Genomic DNA, 17,922 nt, shown 5'->3' with positions numbered 1-17,922 from the left:
ACAATCTGTGTAGTGACCTGATCAACCACAACATCGATGGCACCATGTAGGGGAGAGTCAACAGTGACAGCAGAGGTGAAGGCTACCCCCACCCCCTGCCTTGTTCAAAGCCCATCTGGGTAGGCGTCCGTGGGTAAGACGCCAGGGGAGTGACTGGAAGATGGGGAAGTGGTCACTACCACACAGGTCATCATAAGCTCTCCAGTGGATAGATGGGAGAAGGACAGGACTGCAGACCGAGAGATCAATGGCCGAATATGTGCCTTGTGCCACACTGGAATGTGTGGGGGCACCTGTATTTAAGAGACTGAGCTCGAGTTGAGACAGGAAATTTCGACATCTCTACTTGGGCCAGTAAGCACATTGCCATCCCACAAGAGGTTATGGGAGTTAAAAATCTCCCGAAAGTAGGAAAGGTTTGGGGAGTTTATCAATCAGTGCAGCCAATACATTTAGGGGAACTGAACCATCTGGATGAAGATATACGTTGCAGACAGTTAACTTCTGTGTCGTCCATATCCTGACAGCCACAGCTTCAAGAGGAGTTTGAAGGGGCAAAGGTTCACTACTTACCGAGTTCAGGACATAGATGCAAACGCTGCCCGACACTCTATTACACTCACTATGGTTCTTGTAAAATACCCAGTAGCCAAGCCACGAAGGGCAAGGGTCCGCATTGCCGGGAACCAAGTTTCCTGGAGGGCAATGCAGAAAGCAGGTGAAAAAGTTAACAGTTGTCATATGTCTGCTTGTGTGTGTGTGTGTGTGTGTGTGTGTGTGTGTGTGTGTGTGTGTGTGGGCACGCGTGCATAAGTGTATACCTGTCCTTTTTTTCCCCCCCTAAGGTAAGTCTTTCTGCTCCTGGGATCGGAATGACTCCTTACCCTCTCCCTTAAAACCCACATCCTTTCGTCTTTCCCTCTCCTTCCCTCTTTCCTGATGAAGCATCCGTGGGTTGCAAAAGCTTGAATTTTGGGTGTGTGTTTGTGTGTCTATCAACATACCAACGCTTTCGTTTGGTAAGTCAATCATCTTTGTTTTTAGATATATTTTTCCCACGTGGAATGTTTCCCTCTACTATATTCTAACCATAATTTAAGATCCAGAAATTAAGCAATATAGCTTTGAAAGTTTAAAAGCATGCTCTTTCCAACTGAGGCAAGAAAAAGAATTGAACAAGACACAGTTGAGAGATTGCCCCCAAAAATTACACTAAAATTTGTATGTAGAAAATTACGGTCAATTTTGCAGATGCATACATTTTCACCTAGGCATCCAATGTTGATTAAATATGACCATATAAAGACATCACAGGTGGGAATAAACCTCTGAAACTTTGGTGTGACTGGTTCATGCGAAAAGTAGCAGGGGCCAGTCAAACCTCAGCTCTCAGAATTGCGCGACAATTTTTTTAGCCACTTTAGAGGTGAGTATGTATATTTAGGTGTGGCTAAATACCTAATTTTTGCCATGGTGTGAATCAACATAAAAAAAGGTTCAAATGCCTCTGAGCACTATGGGACTAAACATGTGAGGTCATCAGTCCCCTAGAACTACTTAAGCCTAACAAACATAAGGACATCACACACATCCATGTCCGAGGCAGGATTCGAACCTGCGACCATAGCGGTCGTGCGGTTCCAGACTGAAGCGCCTAGAACCACTCGGCCGGCAATCAACATAAAAAGTTGTCTATATATATCAAAGCAAATTACCAAATGTTTGCTATAACTCTTTGAAAAAAACCACCAAACTAGGCACATCTGCACCTTCGTACGTGATGTGTAGGTGAATAGCCTCTCTTGAAAAGACCCTAAAAATTCAATCACTGCACAAACTAAAATTAAATTTGGTACATGAACATCAAAGACCATATAGAACCTTCACACCAAATTTCATTGCATTTGGAGACAGTTGACCAGGGACACTTTTTAATGTTGGTACCTTTGACATGCTATCACCCTTAATTATTAGGAAAATTTCATACAGAAAAGTGAAAAACACACGCACATGCTGGCTAGCATTTACCTTGGCTCAGTACAACCAACAGTCACATAAAATCAACAAAAATAAATAAAGCTTAGCATCATCAGGTAGGAGAGTGGGAAAAACAGGGAAAGAATGGGAAGTGGTTGCAGGGAGAAAGTTGCATGTTGGAACCCCCCTTGTATTTTTCAATATGGTGCTGACAAATGTTAGGATTTGCTACCAGTCAATTTGTTACCACAAACAGATTTTCTGTTTCCATGTTTGTTGGCTTCACTTGCTCACAACCAAACATGTCACCTACCAACCTAACCTACACCTCGGGCTGCACTACAGATCAGTCTGTCACCACAACAAAGATTTCAAGGGGGAGAGGGGGAGGAAGGGGGGAGGAGGAGGGCAAATCTAACTTTTGGCAGCCGCAAGTCACTCCCAGCCTATGTTATAAGGTAACAAGGAGTAGTTATTTATTTTCATCGGTTTTGTGTGACTGTCAGCTGAACTGAGCTGCATAATTTTTCATGAAATTGTTGGTTATATATTTTTTAAATGTATTCCACTTAATACTAACAACAGTAACAATTAGACCTAATCTCTGGTCTTTGCATTTAGAGCCTCCTAAACTTTGCAATATTTTTCATACTAAAAAGTGGGGAAAAAACTATCCGCTATAGCTCGTTCTAAGCATGAAAAACTGCTTTAACCAACAAAATGTAACCAGCCACATACAATAAGTAGACCACAGTTAACATAGTCAACACACTATGAAAATTCTACTGAATGTTCACCAAACTAGTTTTCAGCACATCCATAAGTAAAGCACCCATCTCTCTGAAGTAGTTTGAGCAGAATTTACTACAATCTAACAACAAACCACCACCTCCCACCAAACTAAGAATCAGATCACCTGCCAGATGTGGAAAATACACATTTCAACACAGAACTCCAACTACGGTCTCCTTCATTTTTCTTAAAAAGTTGTTATTAGTTGCTGAGTAATGAGGAAGCTTCATAATTACTTTACCTGACAAATGCCGGTGCTGCTCCTTATTAGAAGTCGATCTTACAGGCTGGCCCCAAGTGCGATCTTCCGCTGCAACTGACAATGAAATTTATGGAGTGATGACTGGTAAAATTTACACTTGAAAAGAAAGGGCACTATAATAATCTGCCTTTCAATTCTCTTTAATCATTTTTTCATAGTTACCTTTCCTACTAAATGCAGATTCTCTGGATCACAAGTGTCTCCTAACCACAGAAACACTTCGCAACTGTCAGTCTGGTGTCACCTGCTAATGAAATTGGAAAACTTTTGCTGTATAAATGTCCGAAATTCTACAATTATTACAGTTATGATATACATTTTTAGCCACATCAAAAAGTCTTGTCACGATACCTACAGAAAATGCTCTAATTATTACCTGATCCAGTAAGACAGCAAGGAATTTACATAATTTCGTTACATTAAAAAATTACTGAAAAACCACGATACGGCTATAATTTTTAAATTGCACAAATATGCGTAAAATTCTACTGCCTTAGTACTTCAAATTAGAAATACAAATGATAAGCTGTTACGAGTAACACACTTCTGTAAGATGTGACTATACAATAAAAGCAGTCTTTCCATATGAATCTTACTTTAAATCTAAAGTGCTTCTTTCACAGACCACTTCAGACAATCCGTAACAGCTTTAAACAGAGCTCTGAAAATATATACACGCAAATTTTTAAAGTGGAACAGCTCATTAAAAGTTCTACTTTGGAAAGTCATTTCATTTCTTCCAGTGTTTACCTTCCAAACAAACAAATTCAAATTGTTCTAATTTGTCTTAGATTTAAAGCACCATATTTGCTACCACTAACTTCTTGCTTCACCAATTAGTCACATTCATCACAAATTAACATAAAAATCTTATAATGGTCATGAGTTTGACACTTTGAATATCTACCCAGAATATTTTTCATAAACATCAGAACTATCTTGATAGAAGAAAACTCCATCAGTCACTGGGCGTACATTCATTACAGCACATAAAATCCATGATTTCACAGTTTATTTTTCTGTATAACAGCGAGGTATCAAGAACAATTCCGATAAAACAGTTACCAACACAAAACTTTAGATTCAGTTTGTAAATTATAATCATAATGTTCTGCAGTTCTATTTACAACTTAAAATGTCCATAAAAATGGAGGAATGAAGTCTTTTAAATAATACTTTAAGCCAGTCAAATAACAGTACCTAGTGTAGACAAGCCACTTAGCAACCAGAGGACAATGGTCATATTTGTGTGTGTGTGTGTGTGTGTGTGTGTGTGTGTGTGTGTGTGTGTGTGTGGAGGGGGGAGAGAGAGAGAGAGAGAGAGAGAGAGAGAGAGAGAGAGAGAGAGAGAGAGCAGTATTGAAAAGCCGACAAAGGAATTTGTCCAACATGTTTAATGTGCCCCTCTGTACTCAATGTGGTCTCTATGCATTGAGTAGTAGTCTATCCTAATTCACATAAAAGCACATCATTAATAGTGATAGCAAGAAGCACAGATCACGAAGGGGCTGATGATAAAAATCTAATTTGGAGGGTGTGGGCACTATGGAGGTAGCATTACAGTATTTTAGAGTTGCCTTGAAATAGAATACAGGATGCCGCATTTCAAATGCTACTTTACCATTTCGAGTACTTGACATACCACTGTCATCTCACCTTCGATTTATATTTGTGAATAATGTGCAAAGAACACTATCAACCCCCCTCTCCCGAACTTCCTATTTCTGTTCAGGAATAGATTGCAAAGAGAATGTATGCATTACAACTTTTATATAGTAATACATATTACAGTTAACACCAAGGGCATAACAATGTCAATGGAATAACAAATAAGCCAATACATGATTTTTTATAGTTAAATCTAATTTTAAAGTTTTATTTATTACAATGAACAGCTTAAACAAACACAGTCTGCATATGGTTCTGGCCAGAGTCACTACCCAAGCTTGAAACTGAAGGTAGCATAATCCCAGTGCACTTCTTTAGCATAATAATAATAATTCGTGGATGGAAGATATAAAATTAGAGAGAACAAGTTTTAGAATGTCCCTAAATATCACTCACCACTTTAGTATTTAAGGTTGGCAGTACTTGCTCAATTGTTTATGTTCTACAGAAGACTAACCATTTTCTTCGTCAACATATTTTTTAAAAAAATTGCTTGTGAAATATAAAGACCCTAACTGTTCATTTTATACAGATCAGTTGCCAATGCAACAATGAAGAAATGACAATTCAGACACAAATTCAATGTTAATACACACAGATAATTAAATTGTTAACTATCTCTAGTGATCATTTAATTCCAATTTCTAAAGTTAAATTCGTAAGCTCTACGGACTAGGTACACAGCGTGCCCAAACTGCCAAGCAATAATACCTGATCTACACCCTTTATGAAAGATTAACTTCCTGAAGAAATTCCAGTGCACTTGATGTTGTAACTGTAGGTCTCTAACCCCAAAGTGCAACCAAGATTCTCAGGTTAGTAACTGTGATACTAAGAGTAAACACTTAGTGACAAACTAGATTCAGAGTTTGCAAATATGGCTACATAAACATGACAAATATCTAGATTCACATGAGTACAAAAGAAAACAGGTGTCCAGCAAATAAATTTAATTTCTGTGGAAAACACCCAAACAACCATCTTAACGCTCTGAATGTCATGGTTTCTAAGAGTTGGGAAACTAAATACTACGCACATCAACACACAAGAATGTACACTAGTTGAAACAACTTTACTTCTTAGTGTCAACTGATGAACATGAAAATTACACAGTGTTGGCAATTTAATACACTATGAAAACAATGTTAGAAGCAACATATTCCAGAAAACCTTGACAGGATTAACATCTTTTGGACTTAACAAGAAGGTAACAGTGATTGCACTGCCATAGTCGCTCGTATTTGACAGGGGAACACAACTATATAAGGAAAATTTCCTGTAATCAAATGAGTCAAAAATAATTTTAGCCGTCACTTGTCAGTCTTTGTCAATTCACTTCTTATTGGGATCACCCAGTGTTCTCTCAGTATCTCAAAAATTCTCACAGTGCACTAATCAGCACTGGCTGCCTGCTGAATACTTATAATCAACAGCTTATATGTTGATAATTTTTCATACCTAACTACATTCTCATTTAATAGAAATGATATCTTGTTCAAGATGTATTTGAAATTTAGAAACACAGGATTATAAATATGCCTAGATCTGCAGTTAAGGTTAGTAGGTTGCAAAAAAAAAGTCGTACAGCAGGTGAAGAATGACTACTGATCACGAAGTATGCATGACCCATTTCTGAATTAATACCGAGCGAGGTGGCGCAGTGGTTAGCACACTGGACTCGCATTCGGGAGGACGACGGTTCAATCCCGTCTCCGGCCATCCTGATTTAGGTTTTCCGTGATTTCCCTAAATCGCTTCAGGCCCTTTGAAAGGGCACGGCCGATTTCCTTCCCCATCCTTCCCTCAACCGAGCTTGCGCTCCGTCTCTAATGACCTCGTTGTCGACGGGACGTTAAACACTAATCTCCTCCTCCTCCTCCTCTGAATTAATCTTCATAAATCTAATGTGGAAATATAACAAACAAATTAGTATGCAAAAATACATAACTTTTTAGATATAACTAAGCAACATTAAATGCAAAAGCAAACATTCTAGTCCCACTTACCCAAGTGCAAAGGTAGCACAAGAACAAGAGTGTTACCTGTTGCGCACATACATGAGATAACAGACTACTAAGCGAGTTCCCACAAAACCGGGACAGGATGACAAAACGGCCGCTAGGTGACAGAAGCATAAATGTGGTGGTGCCACGTCATATATACTATGATGATAAATTACATACAATGGCAAAATGAAAAGTGGTACATCAGAGCACAAAGGAATACTGTTGCGGAGCTACTTTAACAACATAATAATAAAAAAAAGGTTATAAAGGTCATATGATACAAGTACGTGGCACTATACATCCTAGGAGATAGGTAGGTCATTGACCGACCACTAATCATGACAATAGTTTCATTTTCTATCAAATGATGTGAAGCCAACATTAACCATTTGCTGTGGTAAGATCAGAAAATAAAGCACAACAAAACCATTGCAATAAAACTGACATCTGCAAATACATCAGATGTACAGAAACATGAATAATAGGACATTAAAATAATAAAATGGTAACAGTATAGGTATAAAATATTGTAATACAGATCTAAGATTACCAAAATAAATAAAAACAGCCAAATTGGGTAGTATATGGCCGATGATGGTGGGGGGAGGGGTGATGGGTAAGGAAGCTGGAGATCCATGCAACTGAGAGTATTGAGAATGAGGGAGTGGGTTTGTTGCTGGAAGTGAGCGGTCGAACAAAGTAGGGAATAGTGGAAGAGAGGACAAGAAAGGAGGGACCACATTAAATAGCATTGTCAAATATACCTCAAAGTATATAACCATAATACACAAATTACAAAAACAGATTAGCACTGGTAAGTAATATGTATGTAATATTACTGCTAATATGTTACATGTTCCGAAATCCTCTGGCCCACATGGGGTGAAAATAAACATCATTATATACACATACTTATAGGAATTTACCATAATACACATGTTGAAATGAATTTTAGAAAAGGGCAAGGATGATGAAAAGGGAAAATGAGTAAGAGACAGAGGGTAGAGGAAGAAAAGAGGAGAGGGGGAAAATGTCAGAGTTACACTTTCTGTTGCAGTGAATCCGTTTGTTGAGAATATTACAACTATTGCTATTAAACTGTCTGTAAATTTCAATTTCTTCTAAAATATATAGGTCACGTCCTTTGGGTTCAAATGTACAATACAGGAAAATAATTGTCAATTGAGTCTAACACATCTGTATTTTCAGTAAGGTGACAAACTGTGGCTGTGGATTTTTGTTGCCAAGTCCGTCAAATCTGGTACAAACACGCACCCTGTTTGTCCTAGGTAAAAGCTACTACATAACTCACATTCGATTTGATAGACTACTGACTTTAAAAATGTATTTTATTTACCATTGATCAAAGTACATCAAGTAGATTTCAGTTTTCTACGTGTCTGTAAACAAATGTGAATGTTAGCCTTCTCAAAGGCATTAGCTATCAGCTCACAAAATGGGCCTCAATAAGCCAGAGGAACGTAACATGGTGGTTTCTCAGAGCACATTAAAGAGTGTTTTAGTTTAATGAATATCCAGTCCTCAATACTTTTTACATCAGAGCTAGCGTAACCATTCATTAAACCTACATGTATGACAATCTCGATCTCGTTCTTTACATTTTCCAACCATAAATGAAGCTTGGTTAGTTTATGAAACACACAAGAAAAGAAGGCCCACTTATGGGAATGAAGTCGGCAGGGATCAGCATTAATTACGACATTCATAACAATGATTTTCTACAAATGTCTAAAGGAAGCACTGTATTGCATGTTGAACCGAAAAGACTACACGTAGTTATTTTGGAAAAAATTGAAATCAACGGACACTTTAATAGCAATAGGCATAATATTCTCAACAAACATCCTTTTTCTCTCCCCCCCCCCCCACCCCTCCCCTTATTCCCTTGCTCTTTTTTCCTTTTCATCACAACTTACATCTACAACGATACTCTCCAATCCACCTTACGGCATGTGATGGAGGGTACCCCATACCAATATTTGTCATTTCCTTTCCTGTTTCACTTGCAAACAGAATAAGGGCAAAACAACAATCTATACGCCTCTGTACGAGACCAAATTTCTCGCATCTTATTTCCATGGTCCTTATGCGCAATGTATGTTGGAGGAAACAATCATTCAGCTTCAAATTCTGGTTCTCTAAATTATCTCAACTGTTTTCCTCGAAAAGAATGTCGCCCTCCCTCCAGGAATTCCCATTTGAGTTCTCAAAGTATATCCATAATACCTACACATTGTTCAAACCTACTAGTAACAAATCTAGCAGCCCGCCTCCGAATTGCTTCGATATCTTCCTTTACGCCATCAAGTTTTTTTCTTGACTTTGAAAGGACAAGAATAGGTCGCACTAGTGCCCTATATGCAGCCTCCTTTACAGATGAACCAAACTTACCTAGAATTCTCCCAATAAATTGAAGTTGACCATTTATGCATATAAAGAATAACAGTGGACCTATCATACTTTCCTGGGGCACTCCTGACAACGCTATTGTCTCTGATGAACATTTACTCTTGTGGGCAACATACTGGATTCTATAACTTAAGTCTACAAGCCACTCAAGTATCTGTGAACCTATTACATATCCTTGCACCTTCTTTAACAGCTTGCAACAGGGCACCGTGTCAAACGTTTTCCGCAAATCTAGAAGTACGGAATCTACCTCTGGCCCTTCATCCATAGTCCACAGTATACCATGTGAGAAAAGGGCAAGCTGAATTTCACACAAGCAATGTTTACTAAAACAATGCTTTTTTATGAAGATAAGCTTTTCAGTCTCACAAAAATTTATTATATTCAAACTGACAATATGTTCAAAGATTCTGCAGCAAACTGATGTTAGGGAGATTGGTCTGTAATATTGCACGTCCATTTTTTGCCTTTTCTATACACAGGATTGCCATGGAGCACGCTTTTGAAAAACAAAATTGGGATTCCTTCCAGACATAGCGATTTATTTGTTTTCAACTCCTTCAGATGTTTCTCTTTGCCAGGGATGCTTATTACTATGTTGGCCATAGGGCAGTCTATTTGATGGTCAAACAATGGTACATTTGTACAATTCTCCTGCATGAATGATTTCTTGAATGTGTCATTTAAAACTTTAGCTTTCATTTTGCTATCCTCAACTGCCATGCTAGATTGGTCAACAAGGGACTGAAGGGTAATTTTATGTGAAATCACCTAGTGGCCGTTGCCCTTATGTCACAGTTTTTCTGAAAATTTGGTGTAAGAATGTACATAATGAGTTAGGATTAAAATAATTTTTCTGGAATTTTTTGACCAAAATTGTAATTAGGAGACGATTTTGAAATGTGGGCCCCTTCTACCAACTGGCATGAGAAACGAAGTGCCTTGTAAGTTTGTAACCACTATAACTTTTTTATTTATGAATCAATGTTATTCAATTTGGTGTCATTGGACAGTTAAAGAATAGAGCTATAATATAAAAATTATTAAAGTGCTGTGTCTAAGCAACAAATGTTTGAAAATTTGTAATTAATGTAATTTCTCACCAATTATTTTGCAAATTTCAGGAATTTTTTTTCAGCGGAATCACTAGTTTCACCATCTGATTTTTTGTTTCAAATAATTCCAACTGCCATACTTTTCAACATAAAAAAAAAATCATAAGGGTGTTTGTCCTCTACTGTTAGATTTTATACTTTTTCTGTGATGCTTTAATAATTAATTGCTTCAAATAGCTAATCAACAATACATGAAACAACAATTAAAAATTCAATCTAGCAGCAACACTCGCATGCAACACAGGCCGTGTATGTTATGTTTTTGTGTGTCTATGCACTTTATATATCTGAAGGACTTTTTCCTCTTGATTTTGTGCTTCTTACATAAGCAGTCATTCTTTCTGGTAACTTATTTGAAAGTACAGTTGAACCCCTCAATATGATAACGTTCGGGAAATAGAGCCTCTCAATATGAAATAGTGAAAAGGAAAGATTGAAAATAAATAAAGAAAGAATTCATCCAATCCATTCATAGTTGCACAGTAACGTATAACCAAGGAGACTTAATTTAACTTCCAAAAGCGCAATGAGTTGCATTTTTTCAACATATTACAATGCCCTCAGATGTTTTATAATTTTTATGAAGCGACACAAGACCACCCAATCATATTATAACCTACAAACGGTTGTTGCAGTACATGCTTTGTTTAATTGTGGCCTGTTATCAGATGTTTTAGTGAATTTTATTTATCAAATATTATAATGAGTGAAAAGATCACATGTTTAACATTTTGTTCACATTTTTCTCTATAACAATTATCCTTAGAAATGATATATTCATATAAGTATTATTAATTAATAATAAATAATTTTGTTTCATACAAAATTATATTATGATCAATGATAATTCACTTAAAAATACATTAAATTAAAATTTAGTCATATTTATAACTCCATTTTGAAGGGTTTTATAATTAGTTATCACTCTTTAAATTATTATTTATTCACTATATGATATCATCAAATTAATTATAAATTAAAAAAAAAAAAAAAAAAAAGATTCGAGCTTTGCATATTAATTTATTTATTAAACATAATTTATATACTTGAAATATATATTACCAGCAAATCAATCATTAATCTACTCAATTTTAACAATATATAACCAAGTAATAAATAATTAATTATTTTTTCATTGATTTTGTTATTGACAGTTGAAAGTTAATTTTTAGGTATCTCATTTTAAAGGCCGTTAAGACATTATCAATACTACATTTTTAAGGTTATAAATGTTTTACATATTTTCACAGAATTTAAAAAAAAATATTTTCTTTATTTATGTAAAATTTATTTCTTATATACAATAATTCAAATAAAATAAATAAAACTAATTATAATAAACATAATTCAATTCCATAATCGGAGGTTTTATGCATTATGAATCTTACTACGCTCCTATAGTAGCATCTGATTGACCGTCATAAAATATGACGCACTATCAACTTGAGGGGTTTTAGAATATCATGTTGAGGGGTCTGACTGTAATACAAAGTTGTTCCATAATGTGAATACTAGAGATCACTTAATAAAGTGGTCATTAACTCTTTCTCATTTTCTCCTTACAGATTCTTCATAGTACATTCCTGGCTAATTAGAGAACAAGAAAAAGTTTCAAACCATCCAGTTCTTTTCTGCAACAAACAAAGTTGTTTACAAATCACAATGGAAAACAAATGTTCTTTAGGTTTTGTGTCAGCAGTTGTGTGTCAGAAGAAAAGGAATCAAGATGATATTGAATTATTGAAGCTAAGAAGCACCGGTGAAAATATTGAGAGCGTTTGTTCTTCTCACAAAAGGCTCTATCTGGGAACATTTGAAGACAGACAAAGAATTTGCCATGACCCTTTTAAGAAGGACGGTAAAATGACTGCTAAGAAACCTTTGAAACCTATTTCTTTAACCATGACAAGGAAATATAAAACCTTTGGACTTTTCCCAGGTACCAAGCTGTGCATAACATGCCTTAAGGACATTTTATCTTCTATGGGGGATAATCTTCTACGGATGGATGAATGTGAAGTTGAAGATCAAGAATATACACCAGATCCATCTACAGCTCTTCAAAAACTTAATGAAAGTCGTGAATTACTTGAAATTTCACCATTTAAGGTTACCAAGACAGCACAAGAAAGGTGTCCAGAATACATTCCGCTTAGCTTTAAAATTCCAGAAAACAGCATCAGAAGTGCTACATGTCCCAGCGAAAAATGTGTCTGAAGAAACTGGCAAGTGGCTCTGAGCACTATGGGACTTAACTACTGTGGTCATCAGTCCCCTAGAACTTAGAACTACTTAAACCTAACTAACCTAAGGACATCACACACATCCATGCCCGAGGCAGGATTCGAACCTGCGACCGTAGCAGTCGCGCGGTTCCGGACTGCGCGCCTAGAACCGCTAGACCACCGCGGCCGGCAACTGGCAAGTGCTGAATGTATAAACTGTAATATTTTAATGCAAAAACTTAAAGAGAAATTCAGCACAAGTTCTGTTAAAGAAAATCTACAAATACTTCCCTTAGCACCAGCTTAATGGAGTAAAGAAAAAATCCAAATGTTTTTAATACTACCAAATACATGGTAAAGAAATCGAGGGTATTGCTAAAAGAAGATGGTATTTTGTCAAAAGGGTGTTATAAAGTGGGAAACAGAATAGGTAAGGATGTGGAAAAAGTGTCCAGAATTTTTACTGTGAAGATGATACAAGTAGCATTTCTGCTAATAAAAAAAGAATGTCTGTCTGTACCTTCAGAAAATGGCAAAAGAGTATATAAGACAAAAAGACTAATTTTACATAATCTGAAAGATGTATACTTAGCTTTCAGAGAAAAATACCCTGAAGATAAAATTGGTTTTACTAAATTTTGTGAACTTAGGCCAAAAGCATGTGTTACTGTAAACAGTTGTGGAATGCATAACGTATGTGTATGCACGTATCACCAAAACGTAAAACTGTTGATGCATGCTGTGCATGTGAAAGAACAGTACACAGAACTTCTACTGAAACTTGTGTGCAATCTGGAAAACGAAGAGTGCATGCTGCATCACTGTTCTCGGTGTCCTGACGAATATGAACTGTGCAATTTTTTAATGGAGCTGGGGTCCTTACAAGATTGTCAAAATGTTGTGTTCAAACTATGGATGCAAACTGATCAACCTACACTGGAGACATCAATGAAGACGACCGATGAATTTGGTGAGTATCTTGTGCAAAAACTTCAAAACTTAACACAATATCATTATGTATCAAAATGTCAGAGTCACTACTTCAAATCAAGCAAAGAAGCACTCCCTGATACTACATGCATCGTCATTGTGGATTTTGCAGAGAACTATACCTGTTTGCTCCAGGATGCTAAACAAGGATTTCACTGGCAGAAAATTCAAGTCACCCTTCATCCTTTTGTGGTGTACTTTAAAACAGATGATTGCATTAAGTCAATGTCATTGTGTTGTATATGTGACTGTTTGCAGCATGATACAAACACATTCTATGTTTTCCAGAAAACTGCTCTCACTTATGTATTAGAACAGTTACCACACATCCAGCATGTTATGTACTTCAGTGATGGCAGTTCTGCACAACATAAAAACTTGAACTTTTTAAATTTGTGACATCATTGCAAGCAAGATCATGGAGTAACTGCAGAATGGAATTTTCTTTGCCACTAGTCATGGCAAAAATGCACGTGATGGAGTTGGTGGTACCATTAAACGTTTAGCAACAAGAGCAAGTTTACAGCGTCCATATGACAGTTACATTTTAAATCCAAAAGATCTGTTTACATTTGCGAAAACTTATGTTCCAAGAATAGCAACGTTTTATGTTACAACAGAGGAGATAAAAGTTCACAAACACGTTACAAAAACGATATGAGACTGGTTCTACCCTTCCTGGGACAAGAGTGAATCATTTTTTCAAACCACTGAATGAAAACAAGTTGCTGATAAAGTGTGTTTTATCATCTACTAAATTCATTCAAGTTCCTCTTGGAGTTCAAAACACAACACACAATTAAAGAAGGAACATTTGTCGCAGCTATCTACGACAATCAGTGGTGGCTTGGAAAAATTATAGAGATAAGTGAAGAACACAGAGATGCAAAAGTCACGTTCATGATTCCAAGTGGCCCTTCCTCAAGTTATTCATGGCCACTTCACACTGATGTTTGCTGGATACCTTATGAGAACAATTTAATGACTTTGCCTGCTCCTAGTGCAAGCACAAGTACTGGCCGTTTATATACTTTTGAATCAGACATGATATTGTCCATTGAAAACTTGTTTGAAACAATGAATGCTGTTTAGAATTTTATGAATGTGTTTTATGAGAACCGATCCATCATTTGTGACCACTAGGTAAGAGTAAAAAATGAAACATGTATATTATTATTTATGTTCTTTCTGTTTTAAATTATTAAACAGAACAAACACTCCTCTGATTTTTTTAATGTTGGTATGTATCATAATAGGAATTCTTTGAGACAAAATTTAAAATGGCGAAACTTGTGATTTTGACGAAAAAAATTCATGAAGTTTGGGAAAAAAAATTGAAAAATGACTTTAATTACAGATTTTCACATTTTTATATGCACAGTTGCAGCATTTTTATAGTTTAGTGATATAGTTGGTCCTTTTATCTTTCTAATGATGCCAAATTGAATAAAATTGATTTATAAATAAGGGAGTTATAGTAGTAAAAAACTTTCAACCTACCTTTTGCACTGATGCCAGATGGAGAAAAATGCTAGACATTTCAAAGAGACCCCCAGACTACAGTTTTGATCTAAAAAACTTGGAAAAAATTATTTTATCACTTTCTATTTACGTACTTTCTTATGCCATATTTTCACAAATATCTGTGACATGATGGCAAAGAGATTTCTTTATTTTGGGCAATTTTAAATGAAATGAGCCTGAATGGAAGCCTTAGACCAACTTCTCGATTTTACATAGGACCAGCATTTTCTCAAGTTCTCTGCCAGATCTGTTGCTAAGGTATGACAGTGGTAATAGTTGTGTGCTTTGCGCAATGCTATTTCCACAACCGTATGATTCTCTACTAACCTTTACTTGTTGTCATTTACACATTCTCTGTGGAACCCTGAGTGCAACAGCCTCAGCTTTCTCGACAGTTTCTGAATCTACTGAACCATGGTGGGTCTCTCCCATCCTTAATTCAGTTACTAGGCACATAATTCTCTATACTACAATTTACAATTTCCTTAAACTTTGCCCATTAATTCCACTATATCCATCTTACTGGAACTAAGTGAGGTGCTAACAACTGGTTATCTTTCTAGCAAAAATATTCTCTTATCCTTCTTGACTGATTTATTAACTTTCATAACCACATGTGCTATAATGACATCATGATCATTAATCCCCACTTCCATACAGACGGGTCAATCCATATGAAGTGGTCCAGTGATGGTTGTTTGACCATTTTTAAATATTTTAATTTTTTTATATGTGATTGCACTATATTTGAGAAGTTCAAAAGAGTTTTTTAAAATAATTTATCTTGCAACTTTACAGGATGGCAGCCATTTTTATTTGTAGGCACGCGATGATTTGTAAGTCTGGAGACATTAGCGAAATTTTGAATATCTCTGCACTCGGTTAAGTTACAGCATTGCAATTGACATGATTGTTTTTAGAAAAGTGACCACAACAACATTGTCTATAACACAAAATACCCTAAATTCAAAAATAGCCAGTCAAAATGACATCTTAAGTTTGGTGTACAAATTTTCAAAAATCCACATTTAAGCCCAAAAACAACAAACAAGGAGTGATTTGTGAGAGTCTATTTTTTCCTATAGTCAGATATCATACACTACTAGCCTCATATAGAGCAAGAACACTTACAAATGTTTCCTTAATTTTTTATGAAATTTTGAAATTCGAAAAGTTACATTTTTTGTAAAGTTTGGGGTTAGTTATCTCAGGTGGGACAGAATATAAAAATATGATTTTTGCACAGTTTGTACACCATGATAGCAATGTACTGTAAAAAATTCAACACTGATATCTGACTGTGAACGAGAAGACATTTTCTAAAATGAGGAAATAATTCACATTACTCTACAACTGATCTTATGGCTGTTGCCTATTTAAATGGTTTATTGTTTCATAGTAATAAAATTTAATTGTGACATCCATTTAGTTTATTTTTAATATTGGCTTAGTAATCACAAACTCCTTTATTAAACATTCACCGGTATACTTGGGAAGGCGGGGGAACCAGATGTGTCATTGACTATATAATAACAGACCAGGAATTCAGGAAGGCTGTGAGGGACACACGTGTATTCAGGGGATTCTTTGATGACACTGATCATTATTTAATCTGCAGTGAAATTGGGATTGTGAGGGCGAAAGTGCAGGAGGTCAGGTCCATATGTAGGAGGATATGAGTGGAGAAACTTCAGGATAAGGAAATCAGGCACAAGTACATAACAGCGATCTCAGAAAGGTACCAGTTAGTTGAATGTAGTCAATTACAGTCATTGGAAAACGAATGGACAAGGTACAGGGACACAGTACTATTAGTGGCTAAAGGATGTCTTGGAACAGTAGTGTGTAAAAGTAGGATGAAGCAAACAGCTTGGTGGAATGACACAGTCAAGGTAGCCTGTAAAAGGAAAAAGAAGGCGTATCAAAAATGGCTACATACCTGAACTCAGGTAGACAGAGAAAGTTATGTTGAAGAAAGAAACAAAGCCAAACAGATAATTGCAGCATCCAAGAAGAAATCTTGGGAAGACTTTGGAAACAGGTTGGAGACTATGGGTCAAGCTGCTGGAAAACCATTCTGGAGCGTAATTAGCAGTCTTCGAAAGGGAGGTAAGAAGGAAATGACAAGTATTTTGGACAGGTCAGGAAAACTGCTGGTGAATCCTGTGGATGCCTTGGGCAGATGGAGGGAATATTTTCAAGAGTAGCTCAATGTAGGTGAAAATGCGATCAGTAATGTTTCAGATTTCAAGGTAGGATGGGATAGGAATGATGATGGAAATACGATCACATTTGAGGAAGTGGAGAAAATGGTCAATAGTTGCAGTGCAATAAAGCTGCTGGGGTGGATGAAATTAAGTCGGAACTCATCAAATACAGTGGAATGTAAAGTCTTAAATGCCTACACAGGATAATTGAAATGGCCTGGGAGTCGGGACAGGTTCCATCAGACTGGACAAAAGCAGTAATCACACCAATCTTTAAACATGGAAACAGAAAAGATTCTAACAACTACAGAGGTATCTCTTTAATCAGCGTTCTGGGTAAAATCTTCTCAGGTATTGTTGAAAGGAAAGTGCGAGTATTAGTTGAGGACCAACTGGATGAAAATCAGTGTGGGTTTAGGCCTCTTAGAGGTTGTCAGGACCAGATCTTTAGCTTACGGCAAATAATGGAGAAGTATTATGAGTGGAACAGGGAATTGTATCTATGCTTTACAGATCTAGAAAAGGCATATGACCGGGTTCCTAGGAGGAAGTTATTGTCTGTTCTACGAGATTATGGAATAGGACGCAAACTTTTGCAAGCAATTAAAGGTCTTTACATGGATAGTCAGGCAGCAGTTAGAGTTGACGGTAAATTGAGTTCATGGTTCAGAGTAGTTTCAGGGGTAAGACAAGGCTGCAACCTGGCTCCACTGTTGTTCATATTAT

The 17,922-nt window shown here is 36.4% G+C and overlaps 1 protein-coding gene across 10 annotated transcripts in view; it reads right to left on the bottom strand.

Moving 5' to 3' along the window:
* The window catches only part of LOC124717235 (YLP motif-containing protein 1), a 404,334-nt gene that overhangs the window by 375,667 nt on the left and 10,745 nt on the right, over positions 1-17,922 (bottom strand). For all 10 annotated transcript variants that reach the window (XR_007005724.1, XR_007005722.1, XR_007005723.1 and 7 more), the window contains exons 2-3: positions 3,194-3,278; positions 3,011-3,085 (exon numbers count right to left, since the gene is read on the bottom strand). The gene's annotated coding sequence lies outside the window, so the exon portion shown is untranslated. The remainder of the gene's footprint in view (positions 1-3,010; positions 3,086-3,193; positions 3,279-17,922) is intronic.

The sequence above is a fragment of the Schistocerca piceifrons genome, chromosome 9, assembly GCF_021461385.2.
Source record: "Schistocerca piceifrons isolate TAMUIC-IGC-003096 chromosome 9, iqSchPice1.1, whole genome shotgun sequence".
Classification (NCBI taxonomy): domain Eukaryota; kingdom Metazoa; phylum Arthropoda; class Insecta; order Orthoptera; family Acrididae; genus Schistocerca; species Schistocerca piceifrons.
The sequence above is the reverse complement of the archived record's forward strand: the minus strand, read 5'-3'. Positions and strand labels throughout refer to the sequence as shown.